This window comes from Lichenostomus cassidix, chromosome 15 (assembly GCF_008360975.1).
Source record: "Lichenostomus cassidix isolate B80296 chromosome 15, HeHo_3.0, whole genome shotgun sequence".
Lineage (NCBI taxonomy): Eukaryota > Metazoa > Chordata > Aves > Passeriformes > Meliphagidae > Lichenostomus > Lichenostomus cassidix.
In genome coordinates this window covers 2,090,506-2,112,678 of record NC_139496.1, presented here as the reverse complement: position 1 = coordinate 2,112,678, position 22,173 = coordinate 2,090,506, and the positions used below count along the sequence as shown (strand labels likewise).

At 45.3% G+C, this 22,173-nt stretch overlaps 1 long non-coding RNA gene across 2 annotated transcripts in view; it reads right to left on the bottom strand.

Moving 5' to 3' along the window:
- Positions 1-241: 241 nt before the first annotated feature.
- Positions 242-22,173, bottom strand: part of LOC146430107 (uncharacterized) — a 60,496-nt gene continuing 38,564 nt past the window's right edge. Inside the window, exons 5-7 of one of the 2 annotated variants that reach the window (XR_014855255.1) lie at positions 11,330-11,393; positions 1,447-1,531; positions 242-1,368 (exon numbers count right to left, since the gene is read on the bottom strand). This is a non-coding gene — a long non-coding RNA (uncharacterized LOC146430107). Of the gene's footprint in view, positions 1,369-1,446; positions 1,532-2,557; positions 2,670-11,329; positions 11,394-22,173 lie in introns of those variants that run through there. The other variant, XR_014855256.1, reaches the window with a different exon arrangement.

Genomic DNA, 22,173 nt, shown 5'->3' with positions numbered 1-22,173 from the left:
AGAAGCCACTCAGCATCCAGATTCCTGGCAGAGCTCTGCCTCACACAGCACGGCTGCCTTGGGGCTTTGCCAAGCCTGTGCCCCTGCTCACCCTGGCCAGCAAGAACTTTGGTGATCTCTGCCCTCACCTACTGCTCCTCCTCCTGTTCTGTCCTGTGCTAATATAGTTCAAACTCTCCCCTCAGATGAAGATGCCCTTCTGTGGAAGAAGCTGGGGCCCTGGAAGTAGCTTTCTGGGTGTAGCAGAGCTGCGCTGAACTATGCAATAGCTACAACACAACCAAGAGTCTTCCCCTAACTGCATCTGGGCTGCAGGCATTGTTCAGACTCTCTCCCAGTCAGAGCTTACAGCAATGGATTATGTTTCCATAGAAAGCTGAGGGAGGAGATAGCAACCATGGCAGGGGCTGTGGCTGTAGGAACTGGTTGTACGTACAAACCAGGAGATGGAGGGAGGAGAGGGCTGGAGCTGCATTGTTCTGCCTCATTAGGGCTGACACCCTGACAAACTGAAGCTTTGGAACAAATCTGACTTTGTGTTTCCTCCTTCTTCCCACCCTCAACCCACTGCATAATTTCTCACAGAACAAATATCCTGTCTCTTGCCCAGCTCTACCACCAGAGCACTAATCCTTTGGCTGTGGTGGTGGATTAAGTCTCAGACCCTGAGAAAGCACTTCCAAGGCATGGTGAAGATTTTTTTTGTTGGGATCTAACCCATGTGCAGCTCCCAGCTGACATGGTTGTGAAGTTGTGCCTTTTCTTTTGCTTTTAAGCAGCCCTTATGAAGAAAGGAAAGGAAGGCTGTTCTGAGAGACTATTCCTAATAGTCTGAAAATAAACCCAGTATTTTTCTTGGCTTGTAGAGGAAAATGGTTACCTTGATTGCAACTTGGTTCTAACATACATTTCAGACAGTAATGAAGACTGCAGATACGACACTCATATAGGCTGTTACACAAACCTTCAGAGAGGGTTTTTTCCTTTTTCTTTCCATTCCATACCCAAAACTCTGCCTGGTATAGCTAAGGACCTCCAATAGCTTACTGGGAAAAGGAGCTTTATCTCAGGTGCTAAAGTTGTGAGCCACCTTTTATTCTTTGCCATACTGACAAAAGGTTAATGAAACAGAGTTGGCATTTCATCAAGGCCAGCACTGAAAATTAGGGACAGAGCTGCCATTAAAAATAACCAGATGCATGTGCTTCTACCCTTGACACACCGGTCTTGAAATATCTCCCTCTTGGGTTGTACAGCTTCCAAGGAATAGCAGGAAATTACAATTGTTACACTGGCCAGAGAATGGATTTAATTTGTACTGTTTTATCCTCCCTGTTGGAAGCTATCCTTTCTTTTCTTCCACGCCAGCTAGAAAGAAAAGAAAAAAATCAGCAAACCCAACACATTTCTGTATGAAGCCTTCCATGCAGTTGGATCACAGCCTACCTTGAGGCGTGCTTGCTTCCTCTACCAAAGGTATGGACTGTTTCCCTTCTTCAGGGTTTATTGTGGAACATCCATATAGGTCATTCTACAGGCAAATTTATGGGTGTTTAATTAAAGGCAGTTTGAAAACCACTGGTGATTACAGTTAAAGAGTCTGCAAGAGGACAACTGATTTTCTGGATGCAGAGGAAGGAAGAAGCTGTAGTACAACTAACACATCAAACTGTCCAGGAGTGACTGTCCAAACAGAGGCTCCAGAGCCTTGGCTGGTTTGGATTAGTTCAGCATCAGACTCTTACTAAGGCAACCACATTGTGCAAGCTCAGAGAAGGAGCTGGGCAAGTTATAAGCATGTACACAATGGTGAGGTTGCTTCAGCTGAAGGGTAATTACTTGTTGAGCAACCGTAATTCAAGTCATTTGATTTCATGTCTGTAGCAGAGAGAGGTTTGCATTCATCTAAGCCACCTGTTTCCCTTAAGTAGGCACAATTCTGGGCTGTGCAAGTGGAAACAGCCTTTGGAAGGACAGCATGCTGGCCTGGATGGATGACAAAGAGCTGCAGATTTATATGAGGGATGAGCAATGATAGACGGTTTTTTTTTTATAGATGAATTTTGTACTCTTGTGACATCACAGTGGGAATATATTTGGCTCTGTTAAGGCTGAAAAGATGACTTCAGTGATTGAGTTATAGAGGCTTAATGAATTACTGCTCGTCAGCTGAGCTGTGGCAACTGCCTGTGCTGTTGGACACACACAGTACAATGTGTTAGCTCATGGCTAATTTGAGGCACAGTGAGGCATAATGTGGTTACCCAGAGCAGAAACTGGCCTGAGCCCACAGCCTAAAACCCCTCTGCATTTTGAAAAGTACCTAGTCATGTTAATTGGCTCCGGTGGGATGGCTTTAACAGCTCATGTGGCTCCAGAGCACAGTTATCCCCAAGCTCACAGGAGGGCTGAGGGTGGTTCTGAACTTGAGATGCATGGTCCTGTTCCAGCCAGGCTCTGCACCTCTATGGACAGCACAGCCCCTAGACCTGCACCAGAAGGGGTTTGTTACTGATTCAAGAGGGAGGAATCGTAAGAATGTGTTAGCAGTGCAAACCTGGGAGGTCTTAAGGAGGTCAGGGAGGAGAGAGAACAGCAGCTCTGCAGTGAGGCCATGGGAAAGCACTGGAGCGGTTCTGCTCCAGTGCTCCAGCCTCGAGGTGATCTGGCTGGAAGCAGATTAAAGGCAGCTGGTGAGCCATGGTGAATCACTCCTGTTGGGAGCAGTTCCCTCTTTCAGCAGGGACTGTAGCCAAGAGCTGAAGTGACTCACGACAGCAGCATGGGCAGAGGATGAGGGAGAGGATGGCACAGCCCTAATCAATGCCTGTCATGGGGCCAGGCCATGTCAGGTCCAACAGCACCCCTGGGGCAGGAGAATTGCAGCAGCATTCTTGTTGGGGCTGCCCTTGCCAATGCTGTTGAGACTTTCTGGCTATCTTTTCTGCCTCCCAAAGCTTTATTTTCTCTTCCCTAGAGAGGAACAGGAGCTTCCAGAAAACCTGCCTCTCTAGCTGCCTTCAGTCCTATCCTGTCAATACAGAGTGTTGAAAGAGGGAGGGTGTGGAAGGGAGAGAGGAGCAAGAGTGATAAAGTACAGTAAAGGATGGAGCAGGAATTACAGGGGAAAGCACAAGGGGCAAGGGGACAGGCTGCTCTGCTGGGGTCTGTGGCACTGCCACTCAGCCCTGGAATCAGGTGGTGATGCAGAAAGGAGTGAGAGGATGGCTGGGGAGGAAGAGGAGGGCAGACATCCAGCAGCTCTGGGGACAAGCAGGGACATGGCTGTGGCTACGAGGCAATGAAGTCTGATCAGGCAATCAAGGGTGGTTAAGCTGTGCCCAGAGCCCCCTCTCCTCCAGGTGCCACACACACAGGCTGTGGCTTACAGCTCACAAGGCCAGCACGAGGGGATGCAAGCACAGATGGGGGCTTGGCTGCTGTTTGTGTGATCTCTCCTGGGGGCTCCTGGCTTGACAATGCCTGCAAAAATGCTCAGAATTTCTGCGCACCTTTATAGTGGTCTGGACAAAATTTACAGCAAGAAAAAGAGGCCCAGAAAAAGCTGTTTGCATGGTAGGTCCACACAAAGAACACTTAATCCTGGGCTTTGCTACCTGTCACAGTGCATTACACTCCCCTGCAGCTGACCCCCACCGAGGAGCAGAGCTGCTTTCCCCAGCAGCAGAGCTGCAGTCACAGATCTGTGTTTGTGTTCAGGAGGGCTCTTTCCAAGACATCAGACAAATGGGGAGCTCTGGGAGGTGGGGCTGAGAGTAGGCAACTGTCAAACCCTTTTATAGAAGGTCCCACAGGAATTTGTTTTCCTCCTATTTTTAAGTTGAAAAGGATCGCGTTTCAGTGCAGGAAATAGTTCTCCTCCTCCCTCCCACCCACCTTTCTTCTTTTTCTACAGCATGTTGGAAGAGCAGGCTGCTGTCTGCCTCAGGTTTCCAAGAATCAGGCAAACTGGAACCAGAGCACTTGTTATCTGCAGCCAAGGAAGCAAAGGGAGAGAGGCTGGAGAAGAGTTGCTCCTGTCTGCAAGTGCTCAGAGCCTTAGGGTGCCTTTATTGGTGAGATATACCCTTGCCCATCCCTTTAAATCAGGTTGAGATTGTAATTGAGGTTTCAGAAGAGGTTTCTGTGAAGTCCCTAGAGAAAAAAGTACTCATATGCATTGAAGCTGCCCTGCCTTCTTCTCCAGTAGAACAGTGCCACAGGAAGATCCTGGGGAGGGAGTGCAATAACCTGTCCTCAATGAATCTCTTCTGCATTGTATCACTTGCAGAGGTGGACATGTGCAACAGCACTCAAAAACAGGCCTACCTCTGCATTCCTGTTAGAAATGAACACATTCAGTCCATGCAATGACCTTAAACCTCGCCGTGCCTGGGCTCTGCTAACATCACAGCACATATCCTGCACATTGATAAACCTACATCTTTTGCAGAAGCAAAATGAGCATCCATGCACAGGGGCTCTGGGCAAGATGCACTAAAGCCACCAGACTCAAACCTGCAGTTCAATTCCCAGCCTATCACTGAGGATTTAGAGCAGGGGTCTGGCTAATAAACAGCCTGATGGACACCTTTTGATCCTCAGCATTCACAGCCCAGCGATTGCTCTCCCACTCCTTCCCCATTCTGCTGATACTGATCAATTTTGCTCAACAGTCACACCCACCCTTCCCTCACCTGCTCCAGCTCATATCTCCTGTTTCCCTTCAATGACAGTACAGACAATGCCTCCTTTGTTGGTCCTTCTACATGCCTGGGTGGAAAACCTATCAGAGACTAGCACAGTTCTATCAATGATCTCCTGTTTATTATTCCTCCTGGCATGGGATTTGCCATTACCTCTCCAGCACAGGCAATGTTTTCTGTTCATCTTGTCTCAGCCAGTTGTTTGCTCGTTGGCAGTGGGGGGCTTCAGGAGAGACAAAGCTTCAATTGATGGGAAACAGAAGGCCAGGCTGCTGCCAAAAGGGGGTTTCCTCAGGGATATCCACAGTCTTAGAAACAGTTACTACAGTCTCTTTCAACAGTGGTTGTGCATACCTGTTAGAAAAACTTTGCTTTCATTGGACCTGTCTTTCTGATGACCTTTGTTGGGCACTTGTTACTCAAACACTTTTTAGGTTCACATCTTTCCAATGCAAGCAGTATTGGGTAAATAACTCCTTCCCATGCCACTGAAGCCAGAGACTTACTCTAGAGTGTGCCAGAGGGCTATCACTGGAGTAGGACAATCTCCTCAAATCTCAGGGCCTGATATGTATTTCTGGCCTACAGAGTGATGTCAGTGTGGTTTCAAGTAAAGTCCATCAGATACTCATCTGCAGGCCTGTTTCAAGAAAATTTAAGTAGATGTCTGCTCTCATTACTTCTGTCAGAAGAGCACAGAATAACCAACTACATGTATTTCCCAGGCATCACAAAATACGGAAGGGCATTTCAGATTAAAAAATCTAACCAAGTTCTTGGCTTTGCTCTGGTATAGCAGATTCAGAAACAACCTCTCTGTAAATGCTAATGCTGTTCTGGCAGACATGACCAGTGCCCCAGAGCTGGGTGTGCTCCATGGACATAAAACTTGAATGGGGCTGAATCTTCCAGTTTTCAATAAGTCAAATGTCACAATCAGAGTTCCAGCAGTAAGGTTGCTGATGTAACCAGCCTTCTGCCAAATCCTCTGGACTAGAAGATTCCTGCTATTATTAGAGCTGCAGTATTTTCCCTCTTCAGTCACAAAGGGGCAAGTAGGATGCTTTGCTCTAAAGTCTACATGGTGGAAACTTGGAGTCCTGAAAACTCAGCAAGACACACTGGACAAACTAAGGAGATCAGATTGGAGTTTGCAAAACAAACCCAGCTGGCAGAGGGAAGATGTGGATTAGAACAGACAAAGAGTGAGAGTTCAGCTGGGGAACAGACCACAGCTATCCCGGAGGAAGAAAGAACTTTTCCAGCCCTCCCTTTCCAACACTTTCACTGCAAAGCCTCACAGATTTTGACCTAGAACAGCCCTCTTCCTCCTCCACTCCTGCATGGACTGGCTGTCTGGGACATTATCTCAGCTCTGCTCAGATCCCACTGGGTTCTCTCTGCCTGCACCTCCCTGGCTCTGGTAACAGATATCTCTGAGGCAGAAGATGAAACCCCCATGTTGAGGTTATTTCAGTTCCTTCCCTTTTGTTCACCTTGAGAAGCCAGTCGTGGCTTCTGGAAACAAATCACCCAGCCTGGCTGGAGCCCTCACCAGGAGAAGACAAAAGTTGCTGCTGTTCAGACACTACAAGTCCTGGACTCTCATTTGTAGAACAATATTGCTGCCCCAATCAGTCTGGTACAACCCACATACAATCAAGAGCTGCTTGGCAAGATTCACATGCCATGAGCACAGGGTGAGTCCCTGTGCCCTCCAAAAAAGCTGGAAGGGTGCTGCAGTCAAGCCCTTTGTATTTCACATGGGCCTTCCACAGAAATGGGCCCAGAGCCAGGCACAGCCCAGCAAGCCAGGGGTTATCCCAACTTCAGAGGGCAAGGAAAACCATGCACATATGGGAAGAAAGTGAAGAATTTAGCAAGTTAGAGAAAAGAAACAACAGGAAATGCTGCTGCTGGCTAAGAATCTTCATTCAGAAGTTATTTGTAAATACAGCTCCTGCTCCTACTGCATTTTTGCCCCTTGGCATTACAGAGGAGCTATAAATACAGGTACTGATTATGCCAAAGTCTGGGGAAGGTGCTACAGCCTGATTTAAAATGTGGGCTGGCACCCCTGCTGTGCAGAACAAAAATGTGCTGTTCCTCCACACAGGTCTTAACATTTCAAGCCAGGCAGAGGGAACAAATGCCCACAGACCTTTTTATTGTCAGGAGAGGCTGGCAGGGCCTCATCTACATGCCTACAGCCCCAGAATGTCTTTCCATGAACACTTCCAGCATGCAAACCGCAAAAGAACATTTTCATCCTTGGAACATCACTGTAGCAGGAGATTGTCCCAAGGAGGGATGTCCAGGCTTGGCTCCCAGCACTGTCCAACCCTGAGCACAGCTTGTTTTTCTTGCAGGAGGAGGTAAGCAGTGAGGGGCTAGATCCTCTCTCCATCAACCTTCAGAGCATCCACACAGTTCAGTGTTGCTTGAACCAAATGCCAGCCTTGCAGGGGGAATGGGATCCCTTGGGATTTGGAAAGGCACTTCGGAGCTATTCAGAAGGTTACCACCATGTGCAAGAGCCTACCTGTAAATGCCATGGGCAGAAGAATGGGCTTTTGTGTGTCTGCGTGCGTGCAGTAGGTTCACACTGATAATGCTGTCTGGATTTGTAACTGTCTAGACAATGGGAAAATTAGCATCATGAAACTGGATAGTTTTGTGAAATGCCCAGCCAAATATCTGGGAAATATTTTTGTAATGGCTCTCCTCAGAGGGAGATATGAGCCTGAGCTGTCCATTAGAGATGCAGCTCTTTTGTCTTGCATTCTGGTGAGGGATGGAGAGCTTTTACTGAGCCCATTGGGCCTCATCTGCCATGGTTTCCAGCCAGACACCAGTGCTACTGTGGAGGAAAATAAGCCCAGAGCACAACCATGGCAAATGAGCTTTCTGTAGGCTGGAGCTGCTGCTTTTCTGGCATGGAAAGGGAATTTCATCCTAAGAGCTAGAGGCTAGGACTCTATGAACAGTGTTTACCTCTGGAGACAAACAACTAGAGGCCACTGTCTCTCCAGCCTCTTTTACAGCCTGCAGTTAAGTCCAAAGGATTTCTAGGCTGCAGGGTAAGAGCTCAGAGAGAGCAAACAAAACTCATTCTGAACCCCTTGCCTGGAGCCCCAGGAGCTTAGAGATGCACAAGGATCTCTCCTCCTCTCAGTCTGGACAAGATGATGCAGCAGCCAGGATTGTGCTTACAGCTGAGCTGGGAAGTGCTTTGTGTCCATGGCTGGTCTTCCACAGACCTGTAAGACCAAGTTCTACCATGGTTGTACTTCCTACCAGAGCATCCCTACAAGCTCTGGTTCAGCTGAGCAGTTAGTGCCAGCAGGAGAACAGGAGCAGGCAGGACATGCCTTTCCTCAAACGACAACAAAATGATAGCATCTCCATCCTGTGAGGAAACTGGAAAAAGTTCAGACCTTGGTGGTCCTTGGGAGCCCCAGGTAACAAACCTACTGCAGTTGAGTTCTTCTCAAAAAGGCACCAAAGCTCACAAGGAGAGAATGCCAGATCCAGAAGCTGAGAAGGAACAATATATGGAAAAAAACCCAAACAAACCAGCTCCAAAGCACATGCTCTGTTAATGCCTCAGGGCAATACATCAACACCTTCCACTGCTTCTCTGAAAAGCTTCAAAAAAGGCAGGGGAGACCAGACAACAGGCACCTCATCTTTTTAGAGCAAAGATGTTATCTTCCACTGGCAGGGGAGAGCTGTCAATTCATCTGAGGACAGCAGAGTTTAAGTAGCAGTTCAATATTATTGATGATTGTCAGCCAGGGAACCTTTGGCTTGGTTTAGCTTGTGGGAAACCTTGAAAAACTGCTCCAAGCTTTCAGTGGATGTGTTAGAGAAATAAACAGATTAGTATTTGCAAGCCCTGCACAGATTCCAGGAAAATGTGATGCTTAGACTGGGGGCTTCTCCCATGAACAGCAGTGGAGTCTTTTGTTCACAGAGTCAACACTGACAACCAAGGCGCTGGATGCAAAACACAGAAGGAATTTTAATGCAGAAGCTGAAGCTACCTTGGGTCACTTTTATGGAGAACCTGCATTTTCATCTGAGGGACTGTGGGATGTGTATGGACACTGTTCAGCTACAGTTGAAAGAGTCCCCTGTGTTGTGGCATGGGGTTTTCAAAACAACAGACCTGCTAGTCCAAGGAAGGAGAGCCCAGTGAGGGAGGTGGTTCTGGTAACACAGCCAGAGACACACTGGTGCTAACCAGAAAGTGCCAGAGGACCAAATTCTTGCTGGGATATGGGCAGCCTGGATGAGTAGGGCTTGAAGCTGATGCACTTCTGCAGAACACACACAGGAGGGAACTTAAAGAGAAGCAGGAGCAACCTATATGCTCAGGATTTTAAAGAGGGAGATAGTTTTGTTCTTGAGATAGTGCAGAAGCAGTTCAGAGAAATAAAAGCCTCTGTTCCCCCATTTTATGTCAGAGGAAGATACTAATTAATACCCTTCTTATCCTAGTGAAAGAATTTCCTACCTATGACAAAATAACATCACCAAAAGCTAACATTTTTGTGTGCCAGATTCTGTTGTTTGACTTTCCTGAGCTATTTCCTTGCCCCCATCCATCACAACACTGACTGGATAATTCCACCCCCCTCCAGTTTTTGTAGAAGTAATCTTTTGAGTTTTGTGAAGTTGATCTTGGCTCATGGCACACATCCCACATCTGTTTTCCTAGGCCTTACTGTTTGACTCAGAGTGATTGCATTTTAACTTCATTCCCCCACTGCTACCGTCAAGTGTAAAACCCAAACTAAGCACTCCCACCACCCTGGGGCATACCTGATGTCTGGGAAGGCACATGTCCCCTCACCTCCTGGTACTGAATAGTGAGAGGTTACTGTAAGAATGCTGACTGCTTATTTATTATTCTTTAAGATGATACGGTGTGAACTGACAGCATAGGTTAAATACAATTATTCTGTATGAGTGAGTTTTCAAAGCTCTCCTTTTGGTTCTTATCCAAGATCCTTAAAAGCACATCATTAAGGATAAGCATGCACAGAGAGCAGTGGGATGTGACATATTCTTAAACTTGTCATGTTGGTTTTGCTACCTTTTGAAATCAAAAGAGAAAGGAACTACCCATCCCTGTTCTTGGGCAAACTGCCACACACTTCCAGGAGACTTTGGACCAAAGACCTCATTGCTGCATGTCCAAAGTAACTCAGCAGAACCATCCCCAGATAGTGCAAGACACAAACTTTCAGGTGGAAAATACTTGCTGAGAAGCTTGTTCTCTCAAGATTCAGACTTTCCCAAGCTGAAGCTTTTAAAACTCCTCATCCACTTTGAAACTCTTGGCTTCTTAGCACCTTGCTGAATTTCATTAGGGGAGATTGGAAGAGAAAAATGCTGAGTTCAGTAAGGCAACATCTATATTTGAGATAGGATACGGTCAGGCAAGAGCACATCTGATGGGCATGTAGTCAGAGAGTCTCTGCTGGACCTCTGCTGATTCATGACCTTCAGTTAAATTTGGTTAGATATGTCTGGGCTGGATATGTTTCCTACCATTCTGCATCTGGTAAGAGAGTTAATAAATACTTCTTTCAGCATCATCTTTCCTGTGGTATTTTGCTCAGTCTAATTCTGCTACTAGGCAGAACTCAGAAATGCAGGAATCTGCAAGTTAGAGGGGAGGGTTTATCCCAAGTGCAAAACATTAAATCTAACAGGAAACATGAAGGTCATGGGTTAGCAGCAACTCCACGCCAGGATAACCCCCTTTCCCAGCTCTGAGCACTGCAGGGGTCTGACCCAGGTGTAATGGTAGTGTAAGAAACTGTATTAGTTCCTCATAGCTCCTCACTCCATAAGAAAGCCTGGGGTGGAAAGCAAGAATTCCTGTCAGAACATGGAAAACTATCAGGCAGAACAGTTGCATTTGAACATATCTCTCTAGACACACTGCTGGCCATGGCAGGGAACAGTTTGGTGAGATGGCTGTTGAGCTGATGTTTGGATGCATTTTAGTGCAGCATAACACATCAGGCCTCCCCTCCCCTCACCAGGTCCAGAGCTCCTTGCAGCTGGTGTCCTTTGGAGTCAGGAGAGCTCCACGTCACACTGTTGCTGTTACAGAGTGTTCTGCTCCATCTTACTCACTCCCTTGAACCTCCCCACAAGTCATACTCATTTACCCACTGTCTCAGCCCTTCTTTGCTTCAGAGGAGGACATGAGTAACAATGGATACATCACTGCAGTAACAGATCATCCAAAGCCATGTCTTCACACGCTGTTGCCACGTGTCAGTCACATCAGGGCACAAACCTTCCCCTTCAACATAAGTTATAAGGGCCTGTGTTTTTTGGAGCAAGGGGAATGTGGCTGAGATTCTTCCTTTGCTGACATACCGCAGTGCTAAGCTGCTGTGGCAGGCACCAGAAGGAACAAATGTAAAGTCAAAGGCATTATAATCTAAGGAAGGGCTGGAGAAACCCAAACTGAGATGTCATAAAAACATAAGCCAGAATTCATTACCCTTGTAACCAAAAAGAAACTATTGATATGCCAGTTTCCACCCGTAAATAGCTATAGTTGAGGGTCTGAGTTTATAAAAGATTGAATGACTTACCATATGTTGCACTGGATGGTTTTGGTCGGAAGTCCACAAAAGATCTGTTAGACAGCGATTTCTCCTGTTGAGACAAAAACTCAGAGGTAAAAACTGCCTTGCCAAGCCCAGAAGATAAGCACAAAGACACATTGTTTTAAATCACAGGAGAGCAGAGTCTGCTGGAACAAAGCAAATACAAACTCTTGGGGTGTTTAGACTACAGCCTGTCTGCCTTTTTCCAAGTTGGGTTGAATGAAAAAGCAATTTACAGTGAGTTCATCATTATTGCAGTCATGCCAGAGAGTCCCAGCTGCACAGTGAGTTCTTTAATCTGGGACAGCAGCTCCTTTACAGGTAAAGGTGCCAGGTGTTTACAAGGCAGTGCCACAGCAAGGAGCTGGTTCACAACAACTGGCCCCAGTTCTGTTTTTGGGTCTCACTGCAGTGTCTGCCTTTATCCAGTATAGCTTTTTCCCTGAAGATGTGGTGGGGATGGGCATGGTCAGCAGGAGATAGCCCAGGTTTTCCCTGGCCCTGTTTGTCCGCTAGGGATTTGCTTAGTTCCTGTGCCCTGAGCACCTTGTTTATCACAGATAAATATCCAGGTTTTAAACTTGTAATTCCTTGGACTAGAATTGATTGGTTGAGGTATGTAAGAAATATTGAAAACTAGTTCAGACACTACAGATTCTCCATGCTGATTGCCAAACAGATTAATCCTGTTAACCTCTGTGGGATGAGTGGGTTGCCTTTGTCACAGGGGACTCCAAAACAGGTCCACTTTGGAGAAGAGCCAAGGCTGGCCATGAAGCTGGGAAAATGGATTATGGTACAGATTTTCTCACTGTACACAGTGATGGAGGTGAACAAAGACTCTTGGGAATTAGGCTGAAGTTCCCCTTTCCCAAGGATTTTGATCACTCTGGGATATACCCTCAGGATATTTGCCAAGATTATTAAAGCAAACATAGGGAAGCTCCTTGAGGCAGGACCCCAATTTCCCAGCTCCTGAAGGTCTCAACCCAGCAGTTAGAAGCAGGAGGGGAGCAAACAGCAGTTGCTTTGTGTGACATGGAGGGCTTAGGAAATTTGAAAGACAAATTATTCAAAATAAAAAGCAGTGCAAAAACAGATTAGGAAACTACTGTGCCGTGACTATTAATGAAGCGATAGAAAATATCAATCACTCCCTGGCCTCTGAAGCTTGCTGTGAGAGAAGAATTAGGAGATTTTATGTTCCAAGTACCAGGAAACCACAGGGCCCTGGTGCCTAGTTTTCAAAAGAACACTGAATCACAGGGAGGAAAGCAGAGTGCTGCAAAGAGCCAAGGGCAGAGTTTAAAAATAGCAGCTTTCAGATTTGCTGCTTTTTTCTTCTTCTTAAGTGCCTGGATATAGGATCATGTCAGAGGGTGGATAAAGAGAGCAGACCAGCCCCTGTGGAGAAAGAAGTGCTCCTGAATGAAGTACTGCCAGTCGGGGGTTGTGGGCTGCTCATTTTGCACTCCAGCTCTCCCCCTCAAAGGAACTAGTCTCTCCTGATCCTCCTGTCTGCCCAGCACAAGAGAAGGGCACTGTGGAGCTTTTCAAACCCACCAGTGTGTGCAGAATCCAGTGCAAATGAGCAAAGCCAGGGGCTGAATGTGTGATCCAGCCAGAACCATCCCCTTCTGGACACAGGCAGGGCCAATTTCCCATGGCATTAAGGACCCTTTTGAAATGCTGTGCAAGGAATGGGATTTACTGAGATGTTTGTGCTGATGCTCTGTGTCTGTGTGCAGGGAGAAACCACATCTGGCTGCTGTACACTGGCAAATGTGCTAAACCAAGAGAAAGGATATCTGAGTTCTGATATTGCCCAAATTTCTCCAGCCCTCAGGCCCTACTATGCATCCCTTGAAAGACCACCAGGCCAGAGTCACAGCACCTACCAAAGCAATCACGTGGAGAAGTTGAGTGTTGGTGCTTCAGACAGGCAAAGGAGACAGAGGAGTATCTCCTGAAACGGACAGTAAAGTTTTAGGTCATGCAGTGCAGTAGCAGTGATAGTTTAAAGGCAGAAAGGGGCAAGGTCTGCAGAAAGAAATGAAATCTCATCCAAAAAGATTGAAAAACAGATATGTCTTTAGGTAGCTGATCTTAGAAGACAAAGCTCCGTGCTTGCAGAGAGGCAGGATGCCCCCTTGGGCCTTTGCTTTGTCTGTGAAAAGAGAAGAAAGGCACAGCTGATGCTCTGGATAAGGCTGTCTGCATCTGACTCTCCAGGGAAGTCTGCTGTGTCTTATGACTCACTGCTCAGAGGATGCTCTCAAATCTATAGAGGAGTAATTCGTGTAATAAGGGCAGCAAGTGCAGGGAGCCACATAAAATCCCTTTTCCCAATTAAGCAAACAGAAACACAAACCCTTTTCCCCAGCCTTCTTCTCAGGGACAAAACAAGCAAGTTTTTCACTATAACTATAAACTATGATTGAAGTGGAAGGTGGGGGAAGAGAAATACTGGCTCTGTCACTTGGTTAATAGGAGTGCACAAATCACTTAAACTGCTATTGGTGCTTTGTGAGATTGATTCATTGCAAGTTCAGTTTCTCCTGTCACTAGCAAGGACTTCCAGGCTCTACTGGGACAACAACCAACTATCACACGAGTCACACAGAATTCACAAAAAATCAAGTACAGTTTAAAGGCAAAACCCTTGTATGGATAATTATGCTGACCGAGTCCTAAAGGAACATTTTAGCTTTACAATTATGCAGAAAAATCCCAAACATCTGGAATCCAAAGTATTTCCTTGTAAAGGAGTTTCCACTGGAATGTCATCTGTTCTGGCTGTTATTTGAGGTAGGCTGCTGACACAACCAACTGGACTCCAGTGACCTGCATGGCACAGAGCTCTTCATTCCTGTGGCTCATGAAAGAACCCACTAGTGCCACAGGCCAATGTAATTGCCATGTCACATGCACAGATTGTGAAGCAGACAACCTCCTGCTTTCATGGAGATAAGGAGTCCCACATGTCCTAGAGATGCTCCAAGACACACCCAAAGTTACTTTCTCTTGCTGTCCTTCAAAAGGACCAAGCCAGGATATATTAGGAGCAAATCCAGTGGTGCAGTGTCCTGCCCTCCAAGCAGACCTGACAGCTTTAATTATGTGAGAAAATCTTTAAAGCACAAGCTCAGATCCAGTTCATCCAGGGCTTCCCTCAGCCTTGCAGGCACAAAAAGCTCCTTCAACCCAGCTGGCCTGGGATTTTCCCTTGCTCAGCTTTCAGTGGAGATCAGTGTGATTGCTGACAAAAGCAGTGTAGAAATGCCCTACAATGCAGCCCTAATGGTAGAAGAGCTCTCACCAAATTGCCACTCCAGGGACTTTCTTGTAGTTTCTGCACCTATAAAAGACTGACTGAGACATGGCAAAACTGTCATCCCAATACAGGGAGGCAATTCAGAACAGGAGCAGGACTTTGTACAATATTTTCCCTCTTTTAAATGTAGCTATTGCAGCAGATTGGAAAAACAGGTGGGCTTTCCTCTGAGAATATATACCAGGGAGCATTCTAAGAAGCAGGGCCAAGATGAATTAACCTGATCAACTACAGTAAACTTACTATAAAGTACAGGAAACATGAAGCACTGCATTTGCTCATTTGTGGCTTGGAAGACAAATTTGCCATTGAGCTTCTTTTGGAGAGCAGTAGGGGAGTGCTCAAACACACTTCTGCATCTCCATCTACCATTGCACCCTCCTAGCACAGATCCCTGGACTTCCTCGTACTTTTTAGCCCTCAAAGTACCAGCAAATACACACACTCAAGCCTGGGAAGTTTTCTGGTTTTCATCTGGAAGATTTCAAAAGGTTTCACAAAGGCCAAAATGAAAAGGCATTTAGATGTTTCCTAGACAAAACGTTGTTTCCATTCTGCAGGAAGAGCTGACACTTTAAAAGACAACCAAACAACCACAGACATTGAGAAATGGTGCAAGACATCTTTGAGTTTGTCTTTGCCAACGCTTTGACCTCACCACAGCGACCAGACAGAGCTTGCTGAAAAGTCCTCAATACATGGGAAAATAGTGGCACCACTCTACCATCTCTCATCCAAAGCAGTAAATGAACACATTGTACTTCTGGAACAATTCTGGGCCTTGGCTGCATTTTGGGGCTATAAATGCAGACAGCAGTGGAAGGGGTACATGAGAAGAGTAGAGGAAAGCTGGTGGTAATGATAGTTTTTTTAAACAGAGTTCAATGTGGCTGCTACAAGGAACAAGCCATGCACAAGGAACACTGCATCATGCTCATGTTTCCCAGCTATGCCCTGGATTGAAATCCTGATTGATTTCTGTATCCCTTAGTGCTGGCTGCAGAGTAGGTTTTCTTGGGGTTTTAGAGACCAGCAATATAAAGGTATTTCTGAGAGAATGACACTGTTAAGATACATTGTGCTACAGCAGCAAAACCCAGAGTCTGGCACAACTAGAAACGTAACAGTTTTCCATGTACTATGTCCCTTAATGGAGAGGATGTGGCTGTGAATATGCACTTCGTTATCATAACCAAAAAAAGCCACCACCATCTCCTGACACCTCCAGTGGAAGCATTTGTGGTAACCCAATAATTTGTTAGCCCAGGGCAAGGTGTTGCATGTTTAGAAATCCTGATGCAGAAAGGAAAAAGGCCTGTCAAGGAAGTGGCATTTATATTTTTCTTGCAACTTCTCTGTGTATTTGAATTACAACCAAGGGCTAATCTGAAGTAACCTGACTATTCTAATCAGGGATCCTCCATAAAAAAAAAATCCTACTGCAGTTATAGATTTTTCTAGGAGTTCAGGTTGGATCAGACTCCTGGCAGACCAAACTGCCAGCTCTCTGGCATCTTCTGTGAAAAATATAAGGAAATATGGAAGAACTAAACATCTCAAATTTCCTTCCTCTGAATAAAGAACCTTACCTGAGACATTTAAAATACCTTTATGAAAGAACAAAGCTCCAGTGGAACCATGTTAAGAATAAATTAGCACTGAGAGCACAGACATGGATGTCCAGCAGAGAAAGTCAGTTCAGGCATGTTTTGACACAAGAGAATTCTCACATCACAGCCTGGTCCCAGAATAACCAGCGGCAGAATCCTTTTTGTAACAGGCCCAGTGGTTTGGATCATATTAATGCCAGCAGACACTTGACCTGGCTGTCCTGCCAGCTCCCAGGTTCATGCTTTCCTCCTTTGTTCATTAGATATTTGAAGCAACAATATCTAATTCCTCCCCTGTTTTCAAGAAAAAAATCCCCTTGAGAAGCTTTCTCTGTTCTTTTCCCAGTTACACTTCCAGCTGGTTTTTGCCTTTGCATTCCTGGTTCTGTGCAAATCCAGGTCAACTCTGAAAAGAAACCCTGGGCATTTAAAAAACCTTCCACTCTGATTTTAGATGGAATTTTGAACCTTTCCAAAGAAATGCCTGTGATAGGCCATGGAGATCCTACAAATCATCCTGTTTCTACCACTGGATTGGATGAGAAGTTGAAGCATAAATTTGCCAGGTGATATAAACTGTGTTTTCCACATATACATGCATTCAGATTACTTCTCTGCTAACAACAACTCAGCAGCAGTAAAATTTGCTATAAAACTCCATCATCAGGTATTCTGGAAGCCAAATCTCAGAGGTCTTAAACAAAATGACTGCCTATTGCCCAGGCCTACAGAACAAGACCAAATTACTGCAAGGAGCTCACTTCATTATCTCTGCACTGGATGAGCTGGACCAGCTTTAAGGCCCCAGTGTCAGGCATTGCAAGGCAGCCCCTGCCCTCGGGAGTTTGAGATCTAAACCAGACAAAGCAGAGAACAGTCCTGAATTGCCTTTTCCTATACTGGAATATTTCAGATGAATAAAGCTGCAGGTTTTGGCAGGCAGCATCCAGCTCCGAAACAATTTGCTTTGTATCCAGACTGCTTAAAAGATACCAGGGTGAATTCTTCCCATTGATTTTATTTTGGGAAGAGTCCCAGGTCTTTGATTTAACTCCATTTTTTGATTGCGCATTATAACTCTGCCAAACAAACATCCATCCAAAGGAACAGCACTACCTCTAGCAGACCCTTTGGGACCTACGCTAATGTCAGTGGAGCTCAGGCACCTTCTGTTCTTGTTTCTCCTCCAGGACCACGTGGCCACCACGATCCAAATGGGAAACAACACTTTCTGTGCACTCAGGAGCAAGGCTGAGGCACCACAGTTTTGACATGATGTCAAAGCCCACGCCTGTACTCTTAACATGGGCTGGAACTCCAGGAGCTTTCCCCAGGAACCCAAAACAGTTACTCATGTCTAATTCCTGCCTCAATTTTACTGAGGAATTTTCCTGCTGCACTTCAGGTGGAACAGTATTTTAAGTAAATACTGATGGCTGAAGAGGCAAGTTAAAGGAAGGCATCCAGTATCTGGAAATCAGGTCCATTACATGATATAAAATATTAAGCTTGGTGTTGTAAGCCAGACAATTGCATACTGAATTAATAATGTTATTTATTCCATTTAGTGGATTATGGAGGACACTTAATCACCATGGCATTTTAAATCAGAGCTGGCATCCACAGCTCAGCTCCAAGAGTATTTTATGGAGTCACAGAGATGGATTGAGTAGCTGGAAGTGAAGAGAGTGCAAATGTGTGAAAGGTTTGGTAATAATAAAATTATATGGCCTTGATTGTTCATTTGGATACTAATGCTCCAGCAACACTTAAAAAAGCACAAGCAAGTCTCCAAATATAAGCTTGATCTGGAGCTTCTGTAGTATCTGAAAGAACTTCTTTTCCTTTTGTAAAAGAGTTACAAATTTTCAAGCAAAACCCAAAAGTATCTGCTCAATCAAAACATTGAAATGTCATGGGAAATTCTGAGGGGTTTTTTTTTGGCAAAGTGTAGATAAAATAATAAAAATATCAGAAAATGAAAAAATTATATTGATACAGCTGTCTGAAAGCAGTTTTAATTTTTTTTTTTAACCCAGAGTGGTCAATTATTTTTCCAGACTTCAACACTGAAAATCAAAGAAATCTTTACAGGAAGTTTCAGCAGTAGGAATCCTACCTTTTGAAATATAGGAATTAAAATATTCAAAAGGTCCAATTAAGACACCCAAGGTATCTCTTCTCTCACTATTCTTTAATCTTTTAATTCCTAATTTTGGGCTCTCTGATTGCCATCTTTGTTAGCCATATGAAGAAATGGCTCCCCAGGCATCATGCAAGAATCAGCATTTTTCCCCATCACTCAGCAGGAACGCCCTATCACTCCTTAGGCACATTTCTCAACCTTAATCACCTCCAATTGCTGTGCATTCTAAAATTCAGTCTACTGGAGAAAGAAATAACTGCTCTGCCATTTCCTGCAGCTCTGATTTTCGCGCCTTTCATGGAAGAATTTCATTGACTTCACAGGAGCCTATCTGGATTTACACCTGTGCAAGAATGAGGCAAGAAAACCTGACCCTTGGTGTGGAATATCAGGTTCATAAACGTGTTCTGTATCTCCAAGAATCTCCCCATTTACGAAGGTGAACAGCTGTTGCTATAAATCAGACAGTCTGAACCAGCCATTAGAACTTCATCCAGATGATCCGTTTAAAATATACAAAGGCAACGTTTTGGAAATAAAAATCTACCCTCATGTCCTCAGGGACACCTTCTGCTAGAGAAAAATCTCATAAGTCAAGGCTAAAATTAGTTCACTTTAATGCACTTTCAGGAGAGCCATGATACTCAAGAGTAACATCGCCTTGAGAAGGCCTGTTAGATGACTTAAGGGATTCCAAACATCTGGTAATTTGGTAAATACTGCACTGGAGACATCTAACATCTTTTTCAACTTCTCCATGGGTGTAACTCTTTGCTGTTAGCTGGAATGGCTGTATCTGGTTCAGTTCCCATCGACCATTTTCTGTTTGAATAGGAAACACTTGCTAAAGTGTGGAAACAGCTGGCAGAGTTGGCTGTGTATGAACAAAACATGCTCTTGTTTCTGACCACAGTCTGGCCTTTAAGTTCCAACTGGGATTGCCAAGTGCTCTTCTTGGCATTTTGGATGAGACCAGGTCACCCAAAATGTACAAGTTGGCTCTGTTAAGGGTTGGTTCTTGGAGCATAAAGCTCACTGTCAGCAGGGATGATGCTTTGTGTAAGTAGAGGGGAGCAGGATGAGCAGCCCCATTTTCTAGATGGGGAACTGAGGCACAGGAAGATTAAATTATTGGCATCTGGAAATTTCCCAGTGAAAGAGACTCATGTGTCTTTTTCTGATGGAAATACCAACATTCAAGTGTTTTCTACACAGCAGTCAGCACGCAGGACAGGCTGCTGGACTGAACCTGCTGCTGTTGGGGACAGGGTTCATACAGATTCCTGTGCCCCAGCATCCCTTTGGCACCCAGTTTCCTTGGGACACCAGAAACTCACATCATCTCCTGCTCATTAGTGACTCCCAGCTCCCTGATTACACAGCACATATAAGGAGCATAAAATGTAGCCAAAGAGGCAAGAAGGTTGGTCAGCCCTGCACTGACCACTGACTGCTCACTTGCTCCCAAAGCAGCATTTTCCTCTGCCTTCACCAGGTCCCTGCTTAGTCCTGAATGGAAAAGCCAAATCATGCATCACTGTTCTCTTGGGCTTTGTCATTTATCTTTCTAAGGGTTCTGGAGAGTTAGACATAACAAGAACATGGGGAAAACAATAAAACACAGAGTTCCACCCTGAACTCCCAGACAGTCACACAGAGTAACAAGCTCACCTCCTTTCACTCAATTCCTTATGCTCTCCTGAGACCATGAAAAGGAACTTTATGATATGCTGGAAGGGATGAAGTATTAACTATCAAAAATGAGACTGAAGTAACTGAGAGCCTGTATTATTTTCTCTTTGATCTATACTTATGTAAATTCAAATAAATATGCTTAAATGTAACCTGTCTTCAATTCTAGCAGAGCTTATTAAATCTATTTATGCGAGACAAGCTAGGCTCCATGGAATGCCAGGAACTCCCCTGACATTTGCCTTCCTACTTAATGTGATACTCTATGATTACACATACCAGAGCCTTTCATTCAGGCATTTTAATTTACAAATACTTTTTACATTTCTTAACGCCCCTGTGGACAGGCATTAAGAGTCCACCTTATTCAGGAGCAATCAATCCAAGTGCAGAGGGGCAGCCTGTTTTGCTCCAGATCACGCACTGAAATACTAGCAGAGTTTGGAAAACTCCCTCCATGTCACTCAGAAACACAATTTCCATTAAGAGCAGACACATTCTCTTAATGCTGGGCCAAATGCTCTGAGCAGAGGTGCAGAGGGAAAGCTTAGTAGCAGGCAGGCCACGGGAAAGAGATCAAGACTGATGTCCCCAAACCATCCACAGTGAGGACACTTACCACCCCTCCTTTGCCAAGGGAAGCTCCTGCCCTGCCTGGGTTAGGAGAGCACCTCCAGCTTTGCACTAGAATTACTCAGGAGAAGGGAGTCAAGAGGCCCCTCCTGAGAGGTCAAATTCAGGTAAATGAGCCCCATCTGTGCTGCTTTAGGGCAACAGAGCATCAACAGTCCCCAGGTGTTAGAAACAAACCACCTACCTTGCCTTTGGGCTTTATAGTGAGAGGGTGACCTGACTGCAGAAAGAAGATAAAACCCAAGGTGCAATTTGCATCTGTAGGAAGTGATCTGGGCTGCAGTGGTGAGAGCTGGGAGATAAACAGCCCTGGGGATAGCTCAGAATGAATCTTGAACCAGCATTTTTGTTTGCAGGCCTGTTCCTTGAAATATTTTAGTGGGATAAACCCAACTGCCATCCCTCCACGTAAATAAAGGGATCTGTCATAAAGCTAACAGATCCTGCTCTGAAGTAGTTCCCCAGAATATGAAGTGACAATGAGGTGCCTAAGAAAATAACTTTCCCACTGCCTGGGAAAAGCCATTCTTAGGATGGTAACATTCCAGCTGTGATCAATATGGGCTTCGAAAGAAAACAGGGGCCTGAAAGAGTCTGTGTATGGTCTGCACAAGGAGAACAAAGGCAGCAAATAAAACTGAGGTATTTTTTAAAGGTCTGTGTCTTACCCTCAATTATCAGCTTAAAGGTAGGTTGTTGGAATGGTTACAGCCAGCCAGTTGCTCTGTGGGAATCTCAGACACATCTGGCAGACAAGGAGCTGTAAACTGGTGTTTGTAGCCTTTTGCCCACCCAGGAGATCATCCTGAGAGGTCAGGTCCATCGTGCATTCCCACAAACTCTTCAGGTGCTATTCTCCAGCTGCCCCATCGCTGCAGCGATGACTGAGATTCTTTTGTTCCAATGCATTTACAGTTGTATTGTGCCCAAAAGGTTGAAGCAGAGAAACATGAGCCTGTGGCCTCCAAAACCCTGGGGCTCCACCGGAGTTTTGCAGTTCATTTACACTGAGTCAGGATTTGCTGCCAGGTTTGAACCCCCACTGCCTCCCACTGCTACCCTTCTGGACACACAGCTTTCTCCTACAATTTCCCCTATCCTTTCCCATGGGCTTGAGGGAACAAAGAAGCTCATGTTTGACAATTACTCCATGCAGAATCATTAGGTGTGATCATGGAGGGCAGTGATGGAAACCATTTACCTAATGAGTCAGTCCCACTTTCCTGGCCTGCCACCTCCCTCTCTTACTGACTGTAGCAAGTTGGGCAGAAAATGATTGACAGTTTTTAAGAGGTGTATTCTCCCCAAACCAAAGTTATGATGGACAGATAGCAGGTATGCTCAGTTCATGGAGAAATACACTGACAGCTCTTCCCCCTTCATGTTACTTCACTGATTTCAGGGCAATTGCAAC